A 22,075-nucleotide genomic window follows, 5' to 3' on the forward strand; every position below is an offset into this window, starting at 1 on the left:
ATCTCAAGAAACAAAACAAACAAACCTTGCCATGATATTGGTACTTATAATTCCCAAGTAAACCTGTTTCACTAATATTCTTCTCATTATAATGGCATATTGGAAAGACTTGTTCTTTGGGGTAGACTATAGTATTGAAGATTATTCAAAAATATCATTTAACAGATTTAACACCTTAATTATAGTGGGGGTTATTATGTGAACCAAGTTCTTTCCTATTGTCAGGTTCATCTCCATCCTTCTCTTGTTCTACTCTACAACGTAAAGAATTTCTTCCCCAGGTTCCTTTATCCTTTGGCTTCCAGATAGGCCTGGAATGATTAGCGGGTGGGAGAAAGACAGAAGCCAGGACAGCTCTCTAGCTCTTGGATCCGAAGGCATCTTAGTATCCTTAGGACATCCCTTTTCAGAGACAGTATCAGCCTTTCATTGCTACTGATCTGTGTGGTACTCACTTGTGAGTCCTCCATCCTAGCAGCCAGTTAGTTTTCCTTCCTTGGACAATGTCTTTCAAATTTAGCCCAGACCATCTGCTTCTTGAAAGTGATCTTCTGTATGAATCTTCCCTTAACCAGTTCTCTCAGGCCTTTTATTTTAACATTTAATTTTCTGCTCTATCAGAGACAATTTGCTCTTGTTTGCTAAAGAACATTTACTAAAGACCTCTAAAAATACATCAGAGGCCAAAGAAAGCGAGCTTTATCCACCTTGAGAGACAGGGGAGAGCACTCACTAGTGGAAGGGCAGGGCATCTAGATTTGGGAGAGCGGAAGGGATTCAGACTCTCGAGACTGCTGTTGGTCAGGAGGCGAGGCAAGGCGTGTCTAGATAGCCCTGCAACTGCTTTTAGGAGGAGTCATGGACCTGGACATGCCCTTGGAAAACATGCACAGTGCCAGTGATGCTGGGGAGTGATTTCTTATTTGTATCGTGAACTATTCTTTCCCCCCTTTCCCTGTCATAGACATAGTTATGGGATGTTTTGTCTCCATTTGTCTAGTACAGAGAACATAATGGCCTTCTCTACTGATTGGTCACATTGGAAAGAAATGCGTCGTCCATTTGCCCCAATATTTAGTTGCTTGAGGCCAGATTTATGTTTCAACTGACCTCACAGACATATGGTGAAGACTTGATGTAATTGTACGATGACACTTGAATGCTCAAAGAAATACACTTGACATTCAGTACCCATACTATTTATTTTTCTGTTGCTACTAAAGCTACCTTCAGAAGAAAGAGTTTATTTTGGCTTACGGTTCCAGGGGATTAGCGTCCATAATGGTGAGGGCAGCATGACATCAGGCAGATACAACAGGAAGCTGAGAGATCACAACTTTAAACACAAACGCAGAACAGAGAGAAAGCTGCAAGTGGGGTAAGGCAATGACATTTCAAAGCCCATTCTCCTCAGTGACATACTTTTTCATTTGTCTTCCGGAGTGGATGTACCTCCTCCCTAATGAATGTCACCAACTGGAAACCGAATATTACAATACCCAAGCCTATGGGGTACATAGCTTGTTCAAAACAACTCAGTGCCTAAGAGCATGCATTTCTTTTATTGATACTGATGTCAAGAAAAGACTTTGATGGTGCGTGGGGCTGATTGTACTGGCTCATAGGAGTCAGCTGTGCACATATCTTTCCAACTCAACATTGGGTGACACAAGTAAATTTATAATGAATGGTCTTGGGGCTGGAGCAAGCAGGGCCAGAGCGGGTCAGAAGTATATAATATATGATATATTATATATTGTTCATGTATGAATGTTCTTAGGTTCTTAGGTCTGGGGTACAAGAGGGACACTGAGACAGATTGCCAATTTGGATAAGAGGTTAATTAGAAGAGATAGTCACATTGTTGTAGTTTGCTTTTCTATTGCTGTGACAAACATCACAGTCAAAAGCAACTTAAGTACACAAAAGTTTATTTCAGCTTACAGTATTGTAATTCATCATGAAGAGACATCTGGGCAGGATGTGAAGTCAGGAAAGGAAAGAGAAGTTTTGTAGAAACAACTGCTTCCTGGCTTGCTCTTCATGGATTGCTCAACCTGATTTCTCATACAACCCAGGACTGCCATCTACCCAGGGCAGGCATGGCCCATGTTGGACATATCAATTATTAATCAAGGAAATGCTTCACAGACATATTCACTGGCCAAGCTAATCAAAGGACTTCCCTAATTGAAACTCTTTCAGCTTTGGGGTGAGTCAAGTGGACAGCTGAAGCTAACCAGGAGAAACACCATGGACAAACAGCTGTAAGAAAGAGGCTACTACGGGGGAACAGGGCTTTATCTATATATGTATAGCTTGAATCAGCTATGGTGAGAGGATTTGCCCCTCGGAAATTAGCAAGCACTTCAGCATTGTGGATTTTGCCCAACAGTGGCTGCTAAACACTTGTCAGCATACTTATTCCGGCTTGGGAACTTTGTGGAGAGTGAGCTACCAATGACAACATAAATGTGACAACAGACTGCCACTTTACTCTTTGATGGCAGTGGAAAACCATGTTTATCCCTGACTCTCCAACTCCTTTCCACTACTCCAGTGAATGATGAGGTTCATTATAACAAGGAAATATAATCATGTACTCAGCCTCCTACACAGGATCAGAGACAAGCTTTTTCAATACATTATTTTAAAGCCCTTTACAATTCCCAGTAGGAATCCTGGGCTATCTTTCTTTTCCTCCCTCTCCCCTTTCCCCTCTCCTCTCCTCTTTCTCTTCAATCTGAAAAGTGAAATTTAATTTTTATTTCAAGAAAGCTGACTGTTTTATAGCAGTGGGCTTCTGTTCACAGTATCAAGTGGTTATCAAGTTACTATTTATTTTAGATCTGGAGGACAAAAATCCTCGGCTTCTGAAACTTTCCTAGGCAGTCAGGATTCCTCGCCTGACTCCGGCAGACATAATTGTTGTGTCGGGCTCTGGTACAGTGATGTGATCTGGAAGGTGATCGGTATCTAATAACCGTCGGCTCCACATCAGACAAGGACCAGTCTCCTGTATAGAGGTCAGAGCCCACCTTTGTTAGCGTCCTTTGAAGGACAGGAACGAAGGAAAAGACTTGTCGAGATTATTAATTCCTTCATCCCTGTAGGATAGCAGCAGCTAATTACATAGATTTGGATTTGGTTAAATGGCAATTATCAAGGCCTTCTTGGGTGACCTCGTGGCGCAACGGTAGCGCGTCTGACTCCAGATCAGAAGGTTGCGTGTTCAAATCACGTCGGGGTCAGTGTTTTATGTTTGGTATCACTCTTGAAAGAGCTGTAGGAAGAGCCAACTACAGTTATTATTATTAGAAAGAAAGAAAGAATTCAGGCAAGTACACATAAATAATTTACTAACTTACTACAAGCATTCTGAGTTTCGGTACCCACTCTTGTTCCTGTTTTAACCCCAGATGCTATTGTTCTATACCTGCATCGTCTTCTATCTCAACCGCTAACCTTTGTAGACCCTTAGGTTAAGGCCTATCACACCAGTCGGAATGTGTGCCCTGGGCTCATGAGATTCCTGCCTCACGTTAGCTTTTCCGTACCACAGCGTCACAGGATCACTGATATCTCCACCTCCGCAAAACCTCGAATGGAGTTATTTCTAAAGGCAGGGGACCTGAATGCAATTAGGTCGCCAAGTTCTGGGAATAAACTTGTGAGCTACAGATTCCGTGCCCCACCCCCTCCACGGACTTAAATAAATCTTTATATTTAAAAAACAAAAGTGCACAAATGTGGCAGTACTTACTGCTGTATGGCACCAGAGCCACCAGAACACCAGCACGTTTATTTCTTCTGAAGACTCTGAATTACGTTTGTTAGACCTGAGGCGGTGCGGGAAACATTGCCAAGACTGTCTAATTAAGGACGCGTTATTTAGACTGGTCAGACGGCTGCCTCAACCCTAAGTCAGGATTTCAGACAGCAGCTTCTCACTGGCTTTTGAGGTTCCTTTTCTGGAGAAGGGTTAGGGTTGATAGAAAACAGCTGTCGAGGTAATTGGCTGTTAGCAACTGAAAGGGTGGTGGTAATGGTGGTGGTGGTGGTGGTGGGGGGGTCAGGGCTCAAGGCCGCCTGTGGTGTAGGTAAGTGTGGTGATAGAACGCAGCTGTCGGGGTAACTGGATGTTAGAAAGGAGCAAGAAATATCTGGTATTTGGGAGTCACATTTCATAAGGAAAAGGGCAATCATATTTGGCTAACAGGACTTTAGCAAGGCAAAAAAGGGTGGGCACACATCATAAGGGTCCAAGATGAGTCTAGGTTGAAAACATAGTTTGCAGGATACATTCGAATTAGGAAGCAGAAATGTACTCGTGTAAGGTATGGAGACTTTATAGCAACGTTCGACAGTGTGGTTTCAGCAATGTGGCTCCTGTTTGGGTTTCACACTTTGTACTGACGACTTTTAAAATCTGGAATTTGATCTATCAGCAGATGCTATAAATGAGATACCGCAGACAGCCATTCTTGTTTGTTTGTTTTCGGTTTTTGTTTTGTTTTGCTTTGTTTTGTTTTGAGACAGGGTTTCTGTGTGTATACCTGGCTGTCCTGGAACTCGCTTTGTAGACCAGGCTGGCCTCCAGCTGACCTCTCGAGGTCTGAGGATTAAAGGCGTACGCAATCACGCCCCATTACTTGTCTTCTATTTTTTTTTTTTCTATTTTAAGATTTAGTTTCTGTGTATGAATACCTTCATGTATGTATATTGCACAACATACCCAGGAAATCAAAAGAAGGTGTTGAGTTCCCTGGAACTGGAGCTATATTGTAGATGATTGTGAGCCACCGTGTGGGTACAGGGAATTGTACTCAGGTTTTATGCAAGAACAACCATTAATCTTAACTACTGAGTCATCTATCTCTACAGGCCCCCCGTCCCCCCCTTTTTTTTTCTATTTGTAATAGTTGTAGAGCTTTTGATCCACGGAGATTTCGGAAAGATTACATTCCAGGTAGCAACTTAGAAAAGTTAAACAAACAAACAAACGACCCAACCAACCAACCAACCAACCAACCAACCAACCAACCAACCAACTAACCAACCAACCAACCAATTAAACAAACAAACAAAAAAAACCAAAAACAAAAACGGAACAGAGAAATACCAAAAGGTAATTAAGAAAGCCTGTCTAGAGGAGCAGAGTGGCGCAGCGGAAGCGTGCTGGGCCCATAACCCAGAGGTCGATGGATCGAAACCATCCTCTGCTAGAGCTTTTTTTTTTTTTTTTAACATAAAACATACTGAGCGCATCTCTGGTATATATAAAATAGCAATAGTAGCAATAAAAGAGGGAAGTGGGAAATGGCAGAGGTCTTGAGAGTAGAGTATTTATTTCTGTAGATGAGGTTTGATATTAAGGGAAGACCTTAAGGAGAGTGTGAGTCACAGTCATGTATTGTAGGTAAAGAGTGATGTGCTTTCATAAAACCGATTTGTATGAAAGAAGAGTGGCAAAGTTAAATTCTAGCCTATATTTAATTTGTGTAAGGTGAAAATTTTAAAACAATAAAGTGAAATATAAAAGTAATATACAGAAATTCAATACAGGAGAAACTTGAGAATTCTACAAAAAAGTACCGAGCCAGCCAGGAGTCGAACCTGGAATCTTCTGATCCGTAGTCAGACGCGTTATCCATTGCGCCACTGGCCCACCTATAGGTTTGTGTTCATATAGAAAGAGGAAGTGACAGTATTATGCTGAGGTCTTAGGGTTACACTTGGGAAATACTTTTTATTTCATTTCAAAGGTGCAAAACTAGAGCTGAAGTTTTACTGTCTTTAAGTTAATTTACTTTACAATTTATTCATTAAAAAAAACTAAAAAAAACACCTGTGAAACACTAAACAGAAACTTCATTATGTTATAGCAGTTATTTTCTATTTTAAATGAATACCAACCAGTAAGTTTATATCTAATTTAGAGAAATGGAGAAGTCATTGATGTCATTTATAAAATCTCCGAGATAAATTGTTTACTTTGAAGTACACTTGGAAACCACAAAAACCCACAATCGTAGTCGGCAGGATTCGAACCTGCGCGGGGAGACCCCAATGGATTTCTAGTCCATCGCCTTAACCACTCGGCCACGACTACAAGTGCAGTAATCTGTGTTCAGTGTTCTACATCTTAACGTATATCACACATTGACTACCTACCCTTCTGGTTTTAGGATTTAATGATTTGTTGAATTCGTGATCTACCAATGGAATTAGAGAAACCAATCAAGTTTAATTCCATACATGTAAGTGGGACATTAAAGAACGTTGTTTGGTTCTTTAGAAAACACATCAGCAGTACTTTCTAGGAACTTTATCACAAGCCAAAACTTGTGATGATATTTATCCTCACGCATCCCAGAAACATTAAATGTCGTCACACATTTCGAGTCTGACAGAGGAGAGATGTTCTTCAGAGATTCACATGTACAATCAATTAGTCCAGTACTTGCAATATAGCAAAGTTTTAGTAAACATTAGCTGCCATTAAAATCAGCATTTCAAAATTCCATCAAAATATTTTACAGGCATGACCATCTTTTGTTTATTTGTCTAGCTGTAGATACTTTTACACCATTAAAAATGTTTCTTCTCTCATAGAAGGAAGTATCTGATATTTTCAGACAATAGTTTAGAAATACAAAGACCATTTTCAATGACAGGACAGAACCCCACAAACTTCACTCCGATATGCCTGTGCACGCATTTGTGAGCAAATAAGCACTTCGGTGCTTCATCCAAGGCTGAGAAACCACCGCACACGTTTGCATGTTGGATGAAAATTACTCCCTTCCCTCCCCTGGCCCTCTGTCCTAGGCTCTAGAAATATTTAGGTGCCCTGGTCATTTCTTTTTTGCTTGTCCCCAACACAACACTTTCTACCTCCAAATGCTCCATCCTCCCAGGTGTGGTGATATGTACCTATAATCCCAGCTGCCTGGGAGGCTAATGCAGGGGGATAACTGAATGGGAAACTAGACTTGGCTACATAGAAGTTACAAGCTACATAGTGGTGTCCTATCACAAAGGAATTAAAAAATGAAAAGAAAAAACCCGGCCATAACCCTCAAGACTTTTTAGTATAAACAGTAACAGACGTGATTAAAATGAAATGTGCTGTGTATTACAGTAGCTGAGAAACACGCGCTAGATCCCAACCGTAGAGGTCTTACACATTCCCTACAGTCACTGTAGAACCCAAGGTGCATGAAGACAACTGCCAAGTCTACATTTGACTTGAATTTTGTTGTTGTTGTTGTTAAACTGAATTTTTCATGGGGAGTCTGATCAATATTCACAGAATGAATCATACTTAAGCTCAGCTCTGAATGCTGTGTAGGATGGAGCCAAGCTCGGGGCAATGAAGCTGTGTTCTAAACTTAAACCTCGTGGTACGTGGCAGCGGTGGAAGGAAGCTCTGCCTAGATGAGACATTGCTTTTTGAAAGACTACAATGAGAAGTCACACTGGAGACATTGTGGAAGGTGGATTATTTCCACCATATTGTTGCTTTTCCTTCTAGGAGAGCAGATTACCTCGTAATGAAAGGGATTTGAACACCAAAACTTTTTTCTAACTTCACTCACAAGTATTCTTTCTGGTGTTAAAATATTTAGAGCCAGATAAAGAAACAAACAATAGTCTTGCCTGTAAAATATTTCGATTTCTAAATATTTAGAATTCTAAAATGCTAATTTTAATGGCTCCTAGTATTTTCTGTCCTCCCAGACATACACTTGTCAGACTAAAAAAACATGCAGCAACACTTCCTCTTGCACCAAACACATCTTTCTTCCCCCTGATACTTGCTCTGTTTACAGCCAATGTGTGCATTGTGTTCAAGAGCTTAGGGCTCTTTTTGTGAGTAGCTTCTTTCCTTTCCTTTTCCTTTCCCTTTTCCTTTTTCCTTTCCTTTCCTTTCCTTTCCTTTCCTTTCCTTTCCTTTCCTTTCCTTTCCTTTCCTTTCCTTTTCTTTCCTTTCCTTTTCCCTCCCTCCCTCCCTCCCTCCCTCCCTCCCTCCCTCCCTCCCTCCCTCCCTCCCTTCCTTCTTTCCTTTTTAAATTCAAACAGGAAAAAAAAAAAAAAAAAAGAAAAAGAAAAACCAACTGAGTCAGGCTTTTGCTCTGTAGCTCAGGCAGGCCTCCCACTTGGAATCTTCCGGCCTCAGCCTGAGGGCTGGGATTACAGGTCTGGGCTAGCTACCAACACTCAGCAAACTTTTTCTATTATGATGTTTTCAATATGTAACGAAAACAGGGAATTATCTGTATATTCATGATCCACAGTCAACAAGTAACTGCTTATTAGTTTCGTCTACTTTTTCAATCTTTTGCTGAATAACATTAAATTAATTTGGGGACGTATGATTAAATATATAAACAGGTATCACATGAACATGCAGCCATTGTGCCCTTGTCCAAATGAAGACAATGTAACAATTATTTTTATTTTTTTAATTGGATATTTTCTTTATTTACATTTCAAATGTTTTCCCCTTTCCAGGTTCCCTTCGGGAACCCCCTATCCCATCTCCTCTCTCCCTGCCTCTATGAGGGTGCTCCCCCACCACCCACCCATCCACCCAACAATTCTTTAAAGGTATCTAGTAAATGTTTTGTTCTTGTTTATGTTTACTTAAAATATCAGTCTTTTTACCTCTCCCCTTTCTTTTCTTATCTAACTCCCTCTGAGACTATGTTTCATTCCGTAGTCCTTGCTGAAACCCCTTGTGGAGACAGTGCGATCTTTAAACTTGTGGTGATGCTCCTGTCTCTGTCTGTATAGAGTATTGGGATTACAGTATTGGTAGCTGCTTTTATAAAGCACATCTGGTCCAAGTTGCTTCATAATGTTTGACTGTAATGGCTACTTCAGTCTCTTAGTTTGGAGAAGTCATCCGGAGTTTTTGCCTTGCTATTTTGCCCTGATACAGACTTTTTTCAATCTTCTCTGTGTTTACCCGGTACTAACTTTACATCAGGAAGCAATTGTCAGATAACCTATTGTTCAAAGATAAGAAAAGTAAAAGAACACTAGCTCAACCACGAAGGGATTCGAACCCTCAATCTTCTGATCCGAAGTCAGACGCCTTATCCATTAGGCCACGTGGTCTCACATGGAAGGGCTGCTGCTCGTGTATTATTGGAAAATAACATTTTCTCTTTGTACTTTATGGTAGTGATTGATGTTATCACGAATTTATTAGGGAAATACATTTTAAAAAATCAGCAATTCTTGAATATAGGAATCTGATGCATCAATTATAGTTGTTTTTAAATAGGTCAATCGGAAGCAAGGCTAAAAGGCCATATAAGCGCAAGGGCTTCAGTAGGGCTTTAAAGGGGGTGCCACTGCTGTACACAGATGTTTCCAGGTCAGGAATTCACCTTGTGCACTCCACAGACCCACTCAAATAGATCTGAGACATCAATTAAAAAAGTATAAAAAGACATTCATGAACCGAGACCAGAAGTTTTATAATCTGGACGGTCGATGGAGGAGCAATAGGACCTGTTAGGCCCAATAAGACTCGGCTTCAAGCTAAGATGAAGGTGAAGGCAATCGGGCTGGTACCATCTGCCACTTCTGTTCCCACCGTGTAGTTCCACACTCATAAGGTGTCCCCCACTTCGCTCGGCTGAGGTGACCTGCGGGTGCTCTACTGTGCCCTACGGATTCCTCAGATTCATGTGCCCAAACCTAGATCTTCCGAATGTCACTAGAAGATGATGTCTTTAAAGAGGTGATAAGGCAAAAAGTGACTGTCATTCTTACATTCTTACAAGAAGAGTGTGTTAGAACACTGGTCCACTAAAGAAGACCACATAGAGAAGATCATTGCCTGCAAGCCAAGGGAAAGAATCCTTAAGGAGAATGTGTGTGTGTGTGTGTGTGTATACATACACACATATATAGTATATATTCTGTATATACTGTGTGTATATCAATATACATTATATATAGTATATATACATTCTATAATATATATCAATCAGTATAGTTTTTAAAAATTGAAAAACAAACAAAAAGAAATTCCTGTGTTTAAATTCAGCACCCTGCAGTATTCATCCTGGCAGCCCTATATACTGCTTTGTCTTTCCCCATCCTAGAAGGTCAGAAGTTGTGTCTCTCTCTCTTTTGCCCCTCACAGAGTGTCACACTGTAGATTGGAATATCCTGGAACTCACTGTGTAGCCCAGATCAACCTCACACTGAAGGCTTATCTTCATAGGAATGCAATTCTAGCCTGGTTTTGCCTGTTACTCCTCTTAAGAGTTCAGTTCAACTCGCAGAGGGATAAGACCAAGTCTCAATCTGACGTGATGGACTTGACTTTGAAAATACTAATGGGCTGAGGAGCAAGAGAAAGTGATTGGGTCTAACTATGTCAGCTGCTATCCTGTCTCATCCCACAGAGCTGCCTATAGCCAACGGAAAGACACTAAGCAGCTGGCTCTAGAAGGCTTATTTGAGAAGAAGGAACAAAAGGTTTCCTCAGATTTTCCCTGCTTTTCGGGAATCTTTGTCATGAGGGCACAGACCTGGAATCCCAACGGTCTGGAGCTGCGGGCAAGAGGACTAGGAGTTTTAAGGTCATTTTCAGGTACTTTGTAAGCTCGAGGCAAAGCTGGATCACCCAGAACCCTTCCCTAAAACAAACAAATGGAAAACAGAGAAAGAAATAAAGAAATCAAAGAATACACAACATAAAGCAATGGGGTGGGGCAGGGGGAGCTCCCAAATTTTTCCCTCCAGCTCACCTGGACGTTTGATCAAAACACACTTTTGATCATCTTCGGATTCTACAGCAGGAAGATGTCCTCTTTCTCAATCTTCAGCTGTAAGAGGCTTCTATAATGTATGCAATTCCAGCATTTGCCACACCAAGGCAGGAAGAGGGCTGCAAATTCGAAGCAAGACCCTGTCTCAAAATAATGGGTTCTTGGGCACTCAAACTCAAGTTTTGCTTAGAAATACAATCCGTTAGAAAACCTAGAACCCCTTCGCCTCCCCTGCCCCTAGTAACAACAGCAGTAATAGATCCACGGTGCCACTGACTCTGGGGTAACAGCTGAGGCCCACAGAATCCAGGATTATCTTAGTGAGGGTGCTTTTTTGTGTCATTGCCGTGAACTGAGCGACCGGTGTAGGCATTTCGACTGCCAGGAGGCTGGTGGAGCACGGCCTGAAGGCAAGGCTTTCGGGCCAATAGTGGCCCTCCAGGCAAAAAAGGGTCGGTGCACTCGCAGGCCAGTTCTGTGGCTTACTGCAAAGCTAAAAGTCTGCTCTAGGGGTAGAAGAGATGTTTCTTGGTCCTGTTTGCTTGGAATCTAAACTACATTCATCTATTGTTTTTCTGAAAATGAGACAAAATTAGCAAATGAGAAGACTGTATGAAAGTAGCAGGAGTGTTTAGAAGTTAAGGTTAAATAGGCAGAATTGCTTACTCTGTCACACAAGGCCTTAATAACGCTATACATTTTGAGAACATAAAGGATCAAACTTTGAAACTTATTTTAGCACGGTAGAAAGGTTATTCAGCGTACTTAAACTAGCCTGAAAAGAGACCGCAGCTGTGACCTCGTGGCGCAACGGTAGCGCGTCTGACTCCAGATCAGAAGGTTGCGTGTTCAAATCACGTCGGGGTCAAGTGTTTTGGCCAAGGTCCGTGAAGAAGAATCATATAACATGTATATTTAATTAGCTCCTTGTTTTGAGGGCTGTGTAGGCAAAAAGCACTGCATGTTTGCTTTCAGTGAAGTTTCTGCTCTGTCTTGCTGTTGGGTGACTTTGAAAGGTGGGGGGGGGCGAGTTCCAGCTTTTGCGACTCTTTTACAAGAGGGTTTGGAGAGAACACAACAAGAATAACACTAAATGGAGTGGTTCGCAAGATCAGAACTGGCAACAGAACTGGGTTACCTGGTAAGGCCTAGGAGCCGGCTACAGCATCAATCAGGAGCGGGGACCAAAAAGCCTGCAAGGAAAGGAAAAACCTCTGTGCTGCTTAGTCTTATCTCAACTTGACATAAGCTAAGTGTGATCTGAAAGAAGGAAAACCTCAACTGGAAAAAATGTCCCTATAAGATTAGGCTTGTAGGCAAGGTCATAGGGGATTTTCTTTTTCTTTTCTTTTCTTTTTTTTTTTTTTTCCCGAGACAGGGTTTCTCGGTATAGCCTTGGCTGTCCTGGAACTCACCTTGTAGACCAGGCTGGCCTCGAACTCAGAAGTCCGCCTGCCTCTGCCTCCAAATACTGGGATTAAAGGCGTGCGCCACCACTGCTCGGCTATGGGGCATTTTCTTGTTAGTGATTGATGGCGGAGGGGCCGGCCCATTGTAGGAGGTGCCAAGCCAGTAAGCATCATCCTTCATGTCTTCTGTATCAAGTTCTGACTGCAGGTTCTTGTCCTGTTTGAGTTACTCCCCTGACTTCCTTTAATGATGGACTTACAGGGTGGAAGTGTAAACCCTTTCCTCCCCAACTTGCTTTTTACGCATAGTGTTTCATCGCAGGGATAGAAATCCTAATTAGGAACAACTCTGAAGGCCCCAGGACAGGCCTCATCAGGCTGTTGTCCCCAGCGTGCTTCAACCCACGACTTTGGTACATACACTAGCAACGCCGGACCTTCCGGTTACCTCACCTCCTACCTGGATCTCCTATCTGTGGCACGGCTTTGAGCGTGGTGATTATTGAAAATCGGGCACCCTGGACGATCTGGTTAGCCCTTGCCTTCAAGAATGACGCTCCCTAGGAAGATCTACTGCAGAACCAACTTCCTGCTCACTACCCTTCCCACCAGGAGGTTCAGACTTTGGTTTGCTGAGCCCTGGGCTATTGGACTCGACCTCTACTCGTGTTAATGCCACCAAACGAGAGAGTAAAGATCGTTACCCAAATTCTTTGGTTAAATTAAGCAAACTTTTTTTTTTCTCTGTCAGACAGGGCTATCTCCCTAAAGCAGGAATTGAAAACAAAATCATTGAACATAGGCGGAAGTAGGGTTTATAATAACAATAGTAATAATAATAATAATAAAAACAAAAACCTGCAAGACTGGGGGATTTTTAAGAGTTGGGGGATTTCCAAAGAAATTTGGTTATGTTCAGCCATCAAACTTGGCTGAACATTTTTAAATTATTTGGTAGAACAGCTTATTTTATCAGGGTATATTCAAGGACTGAGTCAAACTCCATAGGGTGAAACAGATGAAAGGACAGTCAACTTGATTTTTGCAGCAAACAGAAGTGAACTTGTCTGACCTTGTGACAAATGTCTTCCATCCTTCAGATAGAGTCAGGCTGGTTCAGTCCGTCCCTCTGTGGGTGAATTCTGTTTCCAGTTATCGATGGCATCACTTAGGTTGAGACTGTTAGATTGTTAGACTCATTTGCTGTAGACTGTTTTCCCCTTTGTGTGTGTGTGTGTGTGAACAATGAAGTACACGTTTGAAAAATAACCCTGACTGCCTGTCTGTGATGTGTAAGTCATAAAGATACAGACGTGAAGCTGGTCACCGCTACCCAGCTTTTCTTGTGCTCAGTTAAATTTGTATCTTTATTAGGCTTGCTTTTAAAAATTAAGATTGATTTACCAGACAAGTTGTGACTGTGCACATTGTGGGGCCACTGTGGTGTTTTAATGTTGTGCGTGTATTACACTATTTGAGATAGTCTGTCGGTGTAGCTGAGGCTGGTCTAATCCTCCTGCCTCCGTTTCTAGAGTTTACAGACATGCACTTGACTTCCAATTATCTTTTATTTTTCACTGTAAATCTTATCCTGGCAGCCACCTCTGCCTATTAACCCTTGTGTTACTGGCCTTTCAGGTCCTAAAGCCTATTTTGCTTTTTCTCTCCACAGGACTTTTGTGTCTGATTTTTCTGAGAATGTTTTCTGAAAAGGTATTCTCTGCCCTTTGCTGCTTGATTTAGATATTTATTTTTCGGTTTGCAACCAAAACAAATTAATCCCTCCAAAGCAGCCTTTCTTCTGACTCTAGTCAGGCCTTCACTTCCTGAATGGTCTCCACCATAAAGTCCTGGAAAATCAGTATGTATGAATCTGTAACCCCAGAGCCTAGCAAAACATATGATAAATGAAAGGGCATGACTTTCTAGGTATGATGAAGGGGGAAGCTTATTGTAGATAAAAGGGAGACATACCCAGAGGTAGACATATTTGGGAGAGTCCTTAGTGGTCATGACCCTGAGTGATGTGGGAGAGGGGGAGGGGAAGGGAGACAGGGGTACCGCGTACAGCAGCCAGGAGGCCAAAGGTACAAGAGAGACAAATAACCAAAAAATCTGGATTATACACAGAAGAGCCTCGAAGGGGGGGAGGGAAGGGCAACTCAGACCCTGGGCTGGAGAGTTCAGGGTGAAGGGCAGGGTATGCCAGCCATACCCTGTAACAGGTAGGGACTTGGGGATGCTGAGAGGACCAGGAGGCCAGTACTGATTTGGTATGTTAAATAGATATCTCAGCCTCTTGTCTCGGTTTTGAAACTTAACCACATACAGAGGTACTTAATTTTGGAAGAACTATGGAAGGAGACAGAAGATATATATCACAAAATACTACTAAAGAGTTTTGTCAATAGCCTGAAGAACTCTTTTGATTTTCTCCTTTCTCTTTTCTTTTCTCCTTTCTTTTCTCTTTTCTTTTCTTTTCTTTTCTTTTCTTTTCTTTCTTTTCTTTTCTTCTCCTTCTCCTCCTCCTCTTCCTCCTCCTCCTTCTCTTTTGATTTTCTCCTCTCTTTTCTTTTCTTTTCTTTTCTTTTCCTTTCTCCTCCTCCTCCTCCTCCTTCTTTCTCTCTCTCTCTCTCTCTCTCTCTCTCTCTCTCTCTCTCTCTCTCTTTCTTTTCTTCAGTTTTTCAAGAGAACAGGGTTTTTCTGTGTGACAGTCCTGACTGTCTGGAACTCACTCTTATAGATCAAGCTGGTTTCAAACTCAAACTCACAGAGATGTGCCTGTCTCTGCCTCTGTCTCCCAAGTGCTGGGATTAAAGGCCTGCACCATAACTGCCCTGCTGGTGTGTTTGCTAGCATATCCTAAAGTATACATAATAAGTGGGTTTCCCTGTGGTGTTTTTTTTTACATTATAGGATGTATTTTGATCATATTCATCCCTTATCACTCTCACTTGACATCACCCTGACTCCTGCCCCCCCCCCACTTCCTTCTTCCCAGTTGGACCCCTTCTACCTTCATGTTTGTGTCTGTGTGTTCCAGTTTCATCAAGGGTGCTTATAGGAACACGACTAAGGGTTACTTAAAGTAGGATAGGCATCTTACCATGGCTTTGGAACTCATAATTCCCACACAACCATTAATTGCCTCTAGATCCTCAGGGCAGGGGAGAGCCCTATGAGCCCCTCCCACCTCCTTAACAGGACCAATCAAACAAAAGTGATCTCAGCAGCTGAGAGTTCAAAAGTGCAACTAAAAGCTTTATCCTGCCTGGAAGACAGCAGCAGTCCTTCCTTTTTTTCTCTCTCCTCTGAGATATTCCCTGAATCTTGGATTGGGTGATAACAGATTTCCAAGTTTTTAAGGGAGCATTCAGCAGTCCCTTCCTCTCAGCATCTTGGCCAGTTATAAATCTCTGCAGTTACCACTTCTGGTTTCAGAGAGCAGCTTCTCTGACTGTCCTAATCTATGGTTGTAAATGCAGACAATTGTTAGAAGGTAATTTAACCAGTATATCCATTAACACAACAAGGACAGTTGCTTTCTTACCATGGCCTATGACCTCCCAAGTCTAGAGATTTCTCTTCTCTGGAGTAGGACTCAAATTCAACTGGTTATTCCCGTAACAGAACCTTCACTGCCACACCAGTAGGCGTGCCTTGCCTGGCTGCTGGAGGGTAGCCTGTCATTTCATAACCGAGTATGATTGTTGATGAGTTCCCTTACCACCACCACAAACACCAATCTGCACAGAGCCATCCATAGTTATGAGGACTAGTCAGCAAGAAAGAAGATCCTAGCTTGGTTGTAGCTTCATTTTCCCAAGTCCACTCACGAGGGCATGTGATGTCTTCAATGGAGGGTTACCTTCTAGTTCGGGTGTGCAACCGGGGGGGGGGGGGGGGATGGTAAAGGCCAGTATTGTTTCCTAGGCAACAATTCATAGGGAAGTAGCCCATCCCTCTTTGGGTTTTCACTTCATAGCCAGTGGCTTCTAGGAAAGTCTTTATCCATTAACAAATCTGTTAGAATGAACTTTCTTTCTTTCTTTCTTTCTTTCTTTCTTTCTTTCTTTCTCTCTCTCTCTCTCTCTCTCTCTCTCTCTCTCTGTCTCTCTCCCTCCCTCCCTCCCTCTCTCTCTCTGTCTCTCTCTCCCTTCTCCCCCCTCTCTTTCTTTCTCTCTCTCTCTCTCCCTCCCTCCCTCCCTCCCTCCCTCCCTCCCTCCCTCTCTCTCTCTCTCTCTCTCTCTCTCTTTCTTTCTTTCTTTCTTTCTTTCTTTTTTCCTTCCTTCCTTCCTTCCTTCCTTCCTTCCTTCCTTCCTTCCTTTCTTTCTTTTTTCTTTCTGTTTGTTCATTTATTTATTTTGGATTACATTTAATTACTGTGTGCAGATGTGTGTGAAGGTCAGAGGACAACTTACCAGAATTGGTTCTCTCCTTTCACTGTGTGGATGCTGAGAGGTCTCTCTAGGTAGGCTTGGCTGGGCTAGAACTTGTTATTTAGAATAAGCTGGCCGTTGAATGAACTCACAGTGCTGAGATGAAAGGCCTGTATCACTCTATCCACAATTGTGGCTTTCTTACACATACAAAATGAGCTTGTGTTTTATTCCATCCAATATCTAGTGACCAAATGTATAAGCTATCGCTACCACTTAGAAGGAGAACTAATGTGTACACACAGATGCACATGCAAACACACACACACACACACATACACACACACACACACACACACACACACACACACACAGCAAGACATAAGTGGGATTGTAGAGAAGAGAAAATGTCTTGTGTACTGTATCAATGCAGCACCTGTCAATGAAATGCAGATTGGTCAATAAGCTTAAGCAGGAAATAGAGGGTGGGGCATCCAGTAGGGAGATAGACTCCTGGGACAGGGTAAAAGAGGGAGATTGGCCCAGAAATATGGAGGAGGTCAGAAGTGTGGGAGCTGAGCAGAGGTAATCAGCCACATGGCAGAATTTAGATTAGAAAGACCCTAGGGTGTGGTGGTTCATGAAGCAGAGGCAGGCGAATCTGAGATCTTGACCAGCTTAATCTGTCTATGTATGAGTTCCAGGACAGACATGGCTACACAGCAAAACCCTGCTTCAAAACAAAACAACAAAAAACCAAGTAAACAAAACCAAAATGAACTTGAAAGATGTGTGAAGTTGTTGTTTTCTAGGTGCCATCGTACATTAATTAAATTTCACAGCATGTTCCACAATAACTAACCATTCTACCTAGTACTAACCGCATACATCTCTTGGAAGGAGATTAAACAATATTTTGTTTGTTTTTGTGATCTATCACCTATATTTTCCCCGATATGTATAATAACATTTTTTCTTGAAAAGTGGAAAATATATTTTGTTTTGTTTTTAAAGACCCAGTAACCCAGCAATCCAGCAAACACCACAATAGCAAACACAATAGCAAACACAAAAACAGCAAGTGGAACAGCAGAGGGTGCAGCAGCCACCACAGGCCCTCTCAGGGGCTCTCGCATTTATACCCTCTCCAGATTTTCCAGAATTAAACTGTCTGCAGGGGGCAAAAACATGTCCCTCCCCATCCCCCCAATATAGCATGGGGTAATCATAGTTAGTGGCTGTGGATAAACTGAAGCAGTCCTGTATCCCACACTTGGGATTAAAATGCAAACATGCATATAACATAACATATAAATAAACCAAAACTCTTACTACACAAGGTTGCCACTGTGGAGAAAATATCAGGTCAGTGTCGAAAAGAGCAAGTATTAACTGGTGATTACGATAAACTATGGTCTTTACAACAACAAGCCCATTCTTGACCCAGGTAAAGAGCGAGCTGTAAGAGTGATGGCAGCCTCTGGCTCACAGGTCAGAGTGCAGGGGTCAGGCCTGAGTTCAAGGAATTGTCCACCAAAAATTTCTCTAGAGCTGATTGATTTAAGGACAAGGAGTTGGGTGGGAACGCTGAAGGAACTGGATACTGATTACGTTCTAGAGAAAGGGTTGTATATAGAGAATGATATGACATAAAAAAAACCCTGGTTTCTTTAACTTAACAAAGTAGCAGAGAGAACTTCAGTTGTTGTTGTTGTATTTTGAAGCACGATGCAAAAGAGCACCTAAGGATTAACAAGTTACAAACAAACAAACAAACAAACACACAAAGACAAACAAACAAAAGCTTGGCCAATTCATTATGCTTCATTGTAGCTTGAATGAAATTTCCATCCGCCATGTGTGTTCCTTTCCTCTGATGTTGTTAGGGTGCAACTGTTTTGAATATTTGTTAAAAATGGCAGGACACGGGTCCCGAGAGATGGCCTAGCAGTTAAGAGTGACTGTTGCTCAGGCCTAGCTTCAGGACACTAGAGTTCAGTTTGCCAACACCCTTATCAGTCTGTTCAAAACTGCCTGTGATTCTAATTCCACAGCATCTTTGACATACTTCTAACCATTTTGTGCTGAGGCCAGTGTGGTCTTGTGGGGACAGAGTGACATGGTTCCTCCTCCTGGGACATGGCCCTGGCGTTAGCCTCCACCAGTGTGGATTGCTGCTGTGGGTGTGGGGCTTGTTTGTATAATAATGTGCATATTCCACATTCCTCTGAGGAATGTCCTTCCAGTTGATGTTAATGACTCCTTGATAATCAGAGAGCATGAGGCAAAGGTGTGGCTGTGTCCTTTGGCAAATGGCAAATGCTGGGTCCTTCAGGACAGCACTTAGAGTTGTGGAAAAGAACTCTAAACACATGAGTTTGAAAATATATAAGAATTTCTCAATTCTGCAAACTGTAAGGATGCATGCAATATGAATTATACAAAGGCAGGTGGATTCATGAGTTCAAGGTCAGCCTTGGCCAGAGTGAGGTTCCTAGGTATGGTTAGAAATGATAATTTCAGTACAAGGTTCCACCCAACTAGTTTATTGTTTGTGTTTAACAAAGGCAGACAGATCTCTGAATTCTTTTGCAAAGTTAAGAAAAATGCATGTTTGCTGTCACCTAAGAATCAAAGGGCTGGGGTCACTGGATGCTGTTTCATAAGACAAAAGGAAACCTGGAGTAAATGACTGGATTAATATATAAAATAAAACACCGGACCTGTGTTCTGCAGGAGATGAGCTATCTACAGAATTTTTTAGAATAAAAGAGAGAATTGCTTGTAGAACTCTCTCTCTCTCTCTCTCTCTCTCTCTCTCTCTCTCTCTCTCTCTCTCACACACACACACACATACACACACACGACATGAACAGAGAGATCTCTTAGAATAGCAAGCAGAACACATGTCTTCAGCTAGGATCTATGATTTGACTTCGAGCCTTTCTTTTCGATGCTCCCAGACACCCCGTCTCTCAGAACCACTCTCCATGCTGAGGCTGGGTAAACACATATACGCACACAAATAAATACTTTGTTTATACATATACACAAATAATTAACCTTTTTAAAAATGGCCGGGCAGATTTTATTCGAGTGACTGCAGTGGAGAAAGAGGCTGCAATAAACAGCTGAACTCCTCTGTCCTGAGGCTTAGCAAGGGCGGTTGAGGCTTATGGACGGTTGCTGGGCGAGGCTGGGAGAGGAGCGTCATGGAGGACCCTCACTAGCTGGTACGGCATGGTTTGGCAGGATTCTTACTAAAACTGGGCTAGGCAGAGCATGCTTGAGACCTCATAACAAGAGTGTCCAAGGAAGCCGCACTGACGTGTGGTCAGAGAGGAAATGCTTGTGGGTGCTGGGCTTCGGGAAGGCCGTCTCACCAACCCATTCTGGAGAACAATGACCAGAGGATTAAGGGGACATGACCCATGGTTATAAAGATTCTAGACTTTGGGGTGGGGAGGCAAAGCTGAGCTATAGTTTCATGTAGCCCAGGTAGGCCTAATTTGAACCTCGAATCTTCTTGTTTCAGCACCAAGATTCTAGTTTTATACATTCCCCTACAAACTAAGAAATGATATATATTTTTTAAATTTTATTTTGTTTTTTGCTTTTTCAAGACTCAGTTTCCTCGTGTAGTCCTGAGTGCCCTGGAACTCACTCTACAGAACAGTTTGGCTTTGAACTCAAAGATCTGCCTACTTCTGGGATTAAAGGCATGCACTCCCATTTCCCAGAGACATTTTGACTTTTTAACACCAGAAAACTGAGTCCGCTTTAGTGAGAATCTTTCCCTAGAGCCTCGTTCCCTTCAGCCTAGTTACTGTCATTGATTTGGTTCTGCCAATGGAGTTGAGGTCCTAGCAAAGGAGTTTATGTTCATGTTTAGAGGCAGACTGCTTCTGTCAGTGTCATTTTTATTTTACCTCATATGAAGACCAGGCTGGCCTCGAACTCAGAAATCCGCCTACCTCTGCCTCCCAAGTGCTGGGATTACAGGCATGTGTCACCACTGCCTGGCCTAGACTCATTTTTGAGTTCAGCATTTCTGTCTTCTTTTCTGTTGACTCCAGTACGACTTCTAGTGACCACATCTGACAAGGATATTTAACCATATTTAATGACTCTAATATTTGAAATGTTAGGTTCTGCCTAATGTATTTCTATAGGGTATTGACTCAAAGATTAAAAAAATTGAGACTAGTCAGGCATAGTGGCACACTTTTTATCCAGTCCTCAGGAGGCAGAGGCAGCTCCATTTCTGTGAGTTCCAGGCCAGATGGAGCAATGCAGTGAGACTTTGTTTAAACAAACAAACAAACAAACAAACAAACAGAAAACCAACCAAACAACGACCCCAAGCAAACAAACAAGATCCTGCCAGGTAGCACTCATTAACCCTGGGAGAATCTGAGGCAAGGGCCTATATGTGTAGTTTAGGCCAGGTTTGAACCTTGATAGCTGAGGATGACCTTGACCCTGCTGCTGTTTTACAGCCCATGTGATGGACTACAGGGTTGTCCCATCACATCAAGCTACAAGTACTTTAACGCCATTGTAGCTAAAGGATTGTCTATCTACCGTTTTTCTCATAAATTTAACTTTTTTGCTCTCCTTATTAACACGAGTTTATCTCCCACAGTTTCATTTCAGCAGAAGACCCCGAATGACTGCTTATTGGCTTGCACGCAGCCTTTTGGGGTGGTTATAAAATATTTTGTACTATGTGTCCAGTAACAGTCTTCTACCCAAGACTCAAAAGCATGATTTTGGAAAAGAAAATTTTCAGTTTATGGATGCCTTCCGATGACCAAAGTAGTCGACATCCTTCGCCCTCATGAGAGATCCTCCATCCAGGTAAACCGTCCTTAATATCCGACCCACATAATCTTTGGGTTTTCTTTGCCTTGCTTGCCTGGCCTTCTCTTGCCAGGCCAGATAGGCTCTCACGATGTACTTCTGGCCAGTCTGGAACTGCTATGTAGACCGGGGGTGGGATGGGGTTGTGAGGCGGGCTTTTTAGTCTGGGGTGGGTCTGGGATGACAGTGACAGAGATCTGTCTGCCTTTGTAGTTTCCGTGCTGGAATAGCAGATGTAAGCCACCACACCTAGGTTGTTTCTAAAAGTTTTAATTTTTACTTTTTTTTTCTTTAAAAATTTTTATTTTTAAGTTTTTTAAAAAAATGAGCACCATTTAAACTTTCTTTTGTAAGCCAGCTCTTTATTCCAATTGTTAGAAATAAGTAATTAAGAACAAAGTTAGGTAACTCGATCAAGATTTAAGATATTTCTCATGCTCTTCAGATCTGTATACCAAATTTAGGACTTAGAGAAATTTGGTCCAGGAAACTGAAACGTTTTCTGCTGTTTCGGTTTCTTGTTTTTTCTTTCTTTTGTTCCCTACTCCAGAGCAGCCAATCATAGCTACCAAAAACACCTTGGAAGACACCATACTTCTCTGTTCTGAAGAACGAATAGGATAGACGA

At 42.2% G+C, this 22,075-nt stretch overlaps 6 non-coding genes across 6 annotated transcripts; 3 read left to right on the forward strand and 3 right to left on the reverse strand.

Annotated features, from left to right (window-relative positions):
• Positions 1 to 3,179: 3,179 nt before the first annotated feature.
• On the forward strand, positions 3,180 to 3,251 carry n-TWcca3. Its single transcript has one exon. It is a non-coding gene; the product is annotated as a tRNA-Trp (tRNA).
• Positions 3,252 to 5,153: 1,902 nt separating this feature from the next.
• n-TMcat5 lies at positions 5,154 to 5,225 on the forward strand. Its single transcript has one exon. It is a non-coding gene; the product is annotated as a tRNA-Met (tRNA).
• A 370-nt stretch (positions 5,226 to 5,595) lies between these two features.
• Positions 5,596 to 5,668, reverse strand: n-TRacg4. Its single transcript has one exon. It is a non-coding gene; the product is annotated as a tRNA-Arg (tRNA).
• Positions 5,669 to 6,030: 362 nt separating this feature from the next.
• n-TSaga7 lies at positions 6,031 to 6,112 on the reverse strand. The gene has a single exon. It is a non-coding gene; the product is annotated as a tRNA-Ser (tRNA).
• A 2,941-nt stretch (positions 6,113 to 9,053) lies between these two features.
• On the reverse strand, positions 9,054 to 9,126 carry n-TRtcg3. The gene has a single exon. It is a non-coding gene; the product is annotated as a tRNA-Arg (tRNA).
• Positions 9,127 to 11,592: 2,466 nt separating this feature from the next.
• Positions 11,593 to 11,664, forward strand: n-TWcca4. Its single transcript has one exon. It is a non-coding gene; the product is annotated as a tRNA-Trp (tRNA).
• The last annotated feature ends 10,411 nt before the right edge of the window (positions 11,665 to 22,075 follow it).

The sequence above is a fragment of the Mus musculus genome, chromosome 13 (genome assembly GCF_000001635.26).
Source record: "Mus musculus strain C57BL/6J chromosome 13, GRCm38.p6 C57BL/6J".
In the NCBI taxonomy this organism is placed as follows: domain Eukaryota; kingdom Metazoa; phylum Chordata; class Mammalia; order Rodentia; family Muridae; genus Mus; species Mus musculus.